The following is a 6,000-nucleotide window of genomic DNA, read 5'->3' on the forward strand; positions in this document are numbered from 1 at the left end:
GGATGATGAGTGTCTTCTTGTTGTCCCGGGCCGCGTTACCGGCCAGCTCGAGGATTTCAGCCGTCAGATACTCGAGCACAGCAGCCAGATAGACCGGGGCTCCGGCACCCACACGCTCAGCATAGTTGCCCTTTCTCAGGTGCCTGTGAACACGGCCCACCGGGAACCGCAGTCCAGCCCGGGAGGAGCGAGACTTGGCCTTGGACTGAGCTTTACCGCCGGTCTTTCCTCTTCCAGACATTTCCACAATCTCACAAACACTTTCACAGAGAATGAGGAAATCCTCTAACATTCGCTTCTCTTATATCTTCGGGATGAATGGTGCTGCGGGCATTGCTGATTGGTCACTTTGTGCTGCGTCTCATAATGTTGTTCATATCACCAACCTGATATCTACTGAACTCACCAATCCGGAGACTCCACGGAGTGAGGGCGGAAAATAACGGTGCCAAATTATCAGATTCCAACCTTTTTTATTTCAAATGCTGAAAGCCCGCCAAAATGTTATGCAACGAATAAAGGACACAATACCGTACTAATTGGAAATAGGCATTTAGTATGGGAATGTTGGATGCACTTAATCTCGCTCTCTCTTTCCCTTGTCTACAGTTTGTCTGTATCTGTCCGTTTCTGATTTTCGTCCTGGCTTTATCTGTATCTAAAACAAGCCGAAAATAACGGCGCCAAATTTACAGAATCCAAACTTTTCTTTTTATTCGATATGGAAAAAACCGCCGATATATTTATAAAACAATAAATAGATTTCATATAGAAAATCCCATTAATATTTAACTCTATCTGACGAAAAAATTTTGCCAATATCGGTCCGAGATGGGACTATTTCACATTTTATACCAAGTTCCAGATTCGCTTTTAGAATCCGGGATCCATTTCGGTTAATTTCAGTCCTTTTTGAAACCCTCTAACCAGCCGGCAGAAAGTCTCATTTTCATATCTCTAAAAACGGACGGTATATTTTAGATATTCGTGGGAATCAAAAGTGAACATTTTTGGTGTAAATTTGCCAGCGTTGTGACTGAAGGTTCCTGCACAACCGGGGCTGATAGGAAATGAACTGATCGATTATTGAGGCCAAACTTGACCAGAACTGGAAACTGACGCATTTGCGCTCTATTATCTCTCTCTCCAAAGCCAGGGAAAGGGGCCGAATATAAACGCGTCTGAGAACAAAGCGCAGTCATTAATTTATGGGGTATTATTAATGAGACCAACAATTGAACGAGGGTTAAATCTACATTACCGAGAATCGCTGTGATTGAGACGTGATCAAAATAACAATTAGACCATTCGGAAAGCTTCATAGTAAAATCATAAATATCATTAACACAACTACCGGCAGCGACACCGAACACAGCCAAGCATCAATGGAAACATCGATAAGGACAGGATTCGAACGAGAGCGTGTAAAACACAGTTCACCAACAGTCCATCGCCTTACCCTCTCGGCAACACCACAGAAGCCATGACACTATGGAAACATTACGATGCAGAAAGAGGCCATTCAGCCTGTCATGTCTGTGCCACCAAAAAAAAGAGCGAGCCGCTGATTTTAATCGGACTTTCCTGTACCTGGTCCGTAGCTTTGCAGGTGACAGCGCTTCAGGCGCAGATTCAAGTGCCTTTCCAATGAGTTGGTCGTTTCAGCCTCAACCACCGATTTAGGCAGTGAATTCCAGACACCCGCCACCCTCTGCGTGAAAAAGATATTCCTCGTGTCCCCTCTAATCCTTCTGCCAATCACCTCAAATCTATGCCCCCCAGGTAATTGACCCCTGAGCTAGGGAAGACAAGTCTTTATTGTTTACCATATCTAGGTCCCTCATAATCTTTTTGCACCTCAATTAGGTCACCCCCTCAACCTCCACTGTTCTAAGAAAACAACCCTAGAACATCCAATCTTTCCTCACAGCTGCAATTTTCAAGCCCTCGTAGCATTCTTTTAAATATTCTCTGCACTCCCTCCAGAGCATTTGTGTCCTTCCTGTAATGTGATGACCAGAACTGTGCACAAAATTCCAGCTGTGGCCTAACCAGCGTTTTATAGTTTTCCAGCATTATATCCCTGTTTTTGTATTCAATATTTCGTTCAATAAAGGAAAATGTTCCGTTACCACCTTGTCCCCCTGTCTTGCCACCTTCAGGGAAATGTGGACATGCACTCCAAAGTGTCTCCCTTCCGCAACCTGTCTCAATATTCTCCCGTTTATTGAGTGTACCCTTTCTTTGTCTGCCCTCCCCAAATGCATTACCCCAAACTTTCTGGGATTGAATTCCATTTGCCAATTTTCTGACCACTCAACCAAACCATGTATGGCATCTTTCAAATCATATTCTGCCCTCTTTGCAGCCTTGGTCCAAACATGGAGAAACAGCTGAACTCAAGCCGTGAGGTTCAAGTGTTGACTTATGTTCAGGGAAGCATTTGACCTAGTGCGGGCATCAAGGAACCCCAGCAAAACTGAAAGTTCATGGAAATAAGGCGGGAAACTCTGCACTGTTTGGAGTCGTCCCCGGGGTTTCTAATACATTCCAAAAGAATTCCAGCAGGAACAGTAATTCGCTTTTGTTTCATACACTATGGGTGACAATGAAACGATCCCTTGACTGCACTTTGTAGCACAGGTGGCTTGTTGATCTCCGGCCATGATTCACGCCTTGGGATTTTCATTTTATTAATGTGCGAGAGGTCCCGGGTTCAATTCCCGGACGAGCCCATCGGGCACCTTAATGCAGTAATTTTTTTCGCGCTCGAGGTGGTGGCAGTTCCGGAAATCAGGACCAGGTTTGAACACCCGGGAAGTCATTGCAGGGAATGCATCACTTCAACACGCGTGATGAAAATGAATGTCAAGTTTAAAGAACGTTTCTCCGTGCCATGAGACTCTGAATTTATCCCTATGCGTCAAATAAGGCAACTCACTCCGTGTGGATTCAGGTAGGAGGCTGATTGCACTCAGTTACAATCTTGACTGAAAGGGCAAGCAGAGCTGGGAACCCCAAAGTTTCATTTCAATTTACCACATTTTAACTGTGTTCTGATGCTTGCAGTGAGCTGGGAGGGGTTTCTTTTGCAACCAAATGCTTGTAAGTTCCGGTCTTTCAGCGCTGGATTTTCACACTGTGTAGATGTTTGATATCAGGTTGAAGTGATTCACATCAGTCGGTTTACAACAGTCCCTGATCTGATGTGATTGGCATTTATGTTAATGGCAGAAACTACATTTCCACCTTTACACATCTGGCCGAATATTCAGGGCCTGTACCAAAGAGGATCATTTATTTCAACAGTTCATGAATGCAAAAAGTATAGAAGGGGGTTTAATTTGTGCCGAGCTGGCCGAGAGGTTAAGGTGATGGAATAAAAATCCATTGTTTTTTGCACGTTAAGGTTCGAATCCCACCTGGGTCGTTGTTTCATCAACTGTTTCTTCCTTGGAGGGGTGATTTTGCAGAAGGTCTGCCTGGAATCACTGATCTGATCCTCCAACCCAAGTTCTGAGGGCAGATTGCATAGAGTTTTCTTCTAAGATCTCCGTTGCGATTTTATTGTTAACAATAACTTGGGGATTCGATTTAGAGTCCATTCGACTTAATATTTCGATCTCTCTCTAAGGGGAGTTAGTGGAGCAGAAATATTCCGGGGATTTGGGTTCATTTCCCATCATGGCTCCTGGTGGAAATTAAACTCAATAATTAAAACCTGCAATTAAACGCTAATCTCAGTGATGGTTCACTGATGTCTTCCCTGGCCGGACCTACATATGAGTTTGATTCCTAACTGCCCACTGAGAAATCCACGGAGTTCAAGTACAATTTGGGATGTGTAACAAAGACTGGCCTTGCGAGCGACGCTCACATCCCATGAAATATTGTTTTCACTTTTTGAAATACAAGCGTTAGGCCACCCCTCAGCCTTGTTATTACAAGAGAATAAAGATCCAAACTGTCAATCCTTTCGTCCTTGTATACCACGCATTGCATTTTTTTGTTATTTATTCTTCTTCGGTGGGCTGTGGGCGTCAATTGCACGGCCAGAACTTCCTGCCCTTCCCTAATCTCCCTCGAACTGGATAGCTTGCTCAGTAATTTCCGAGGGCAGATAAGAGTCAACCATATCCCCATGTGCATGGAGTCACATGTAAGCCAGACCAGGTCAGGACGGCAGACTGTTTCCTCTTAAGTGCATTGGTGAACCAGATGGTTTTTTACAACAATCGACGATAGTTTCATGGCCGTCATTACAGAGACCAGCTTTCAATTCAAGAATCATGAAATGATTGAATTTAAATTCCACGAGCTGCCACGGTGGGATTTGAACACTTGCCCCCAGAGATGAGCCTGGGCCTCTGGATTCCGAGACCAGTGACATCATCTTTCATCCCTGGAAACAACAACTGAACATTCAGCGAATCATTCAGCCGCTTGATGAGGAAATTGGAATTCCCTCCGCAGCATTTTATTAAACTGATTAATGCAAAACCTTTTGTTCAATTGGAAATATCATTATTTTCTCGACATTAGTCAGATATTGTGGATTTCTTAGTAACGGAACAAAATCCAAAGATGTGTGAGGGATGAATGCACCAGGTAACAAGGAAATACATTCTGAGAAAGTGCTCCGCATTGTTTGGAAGAAAAAGCAGAACTTGCAGCTGACGAGTGGGAACCCGGTTTACTGGACGTTCCACCAGATTTCTGTATGAAGCAACGGGACAGGACACGAAACTGCTATCTTCTGATTACACCATAATGTACATTGAAGTCAGACGCCTGATCCATTCGGACCAGGCTACCATTCCTTCCAGCCGGATAATGCCTTGTCCATAAAAACGGTGCTGCATTTATGTCTCTTGGATTTTTGAATGATCCACTGATTCCCAGAACCTTGGCCTCGGGATCTCAGATTGATTTTGGATCATGAAGTCAGTTCCTATTGTCCGCACCTCTCCTCAAAATGTCGCTGCATTTTTTTTGTCCTCTCTACATCTTTGCTCCTTGACCTTCGCTCAATCGCTGGTAAATTCCTGAAATAAAAACACAGAACATCCCCTTCATCCAAACCACTTCGAAAGGAATTCCTTCTTCCCTGTTTAACAAGAAATTCCACCGAAGGTTCGGAGATGTTGAGGCGATCGTGTCAGAGTGAGGAACTGTTTCCAATGATTGGCAATCCAGGTACTGGAGCGGGAGGTGAGGCGGGGTGGAGGTGGAGATTGGTGTGTGCGAGAGGTGGGGGGTAGGAGTTAGAGGATGGGAGAGGTTGGGTGGGGGGTAGGAGCTGGCGGCACTGGGGGCAGAAAAACATTCAGAGCTTTCCGGAGGTGAAATTCGAAACCATCTCTATCGACAAACGGGGATGAGAATTTCAGAGCTCCCTTCCGGAAACAGCACTTCAATTTTAAATCTCACTTTGATAGATTTCTATTCACCAAATATATTAGACAAAAGGGAGAAAGGTGGGTATTTCTATACATCGGGAACTTGCTGTTTGAAATATTACTGAAGACGCTGAGTTATGCATTCACTGTAATCGAACTCAGTTTTCTTTGATGACAAATAAGAACCGAATCAGCAATCCTCCCATCATGCTGAAATCAATTTATTTCTGCAACTACAAGATGACTGCAAACTGAAAATAATGTCACTCCGACACTTTCTGTTCATGGTAACAGGCGCTGCAACAATTCCTGTCCCAATGATACAGACACTTAGACACTTGCTGCCCAACAATTGATTTCAGTCCTGTGAAAGCGTTTGTGAAATTGTGAAATGTCTGGAAGAGGAAAGACCGGCGGTAAAGCTCGCTCCAAGGCCAAGTCTCGCTCCTCCCGGGCTGGACTGCAGTTCCCGGTGGGCCGTGTTCACAGGCTCCTGAGAAAGGGCGACTATGCTGTGTGTCTGGGTGCCGGAGCCCCGGTCTATCTGGCTGCTTTGCTCGAGTATCTGATGGCTGAAATCCTCGAGCTGGCCGGTAACGCG

Source organism: Cetorhinus maximus, unplaced genomic scaffold, assembly GCF_964194155.1.
Source record: "Cetorhinus maximus unplaced genomic scaffold, sCetMax3.hap1.1 HAP1_SCAFFOLD_794, whole genome shotgun sequence".
Classification (NCBI taxonomy): Eukaryota; Metazoa; Chordata; class Chondrichthyes; order Lamniformes; family Cetorhinidae; genus Cetorhinus; species Cetorhinus maximus.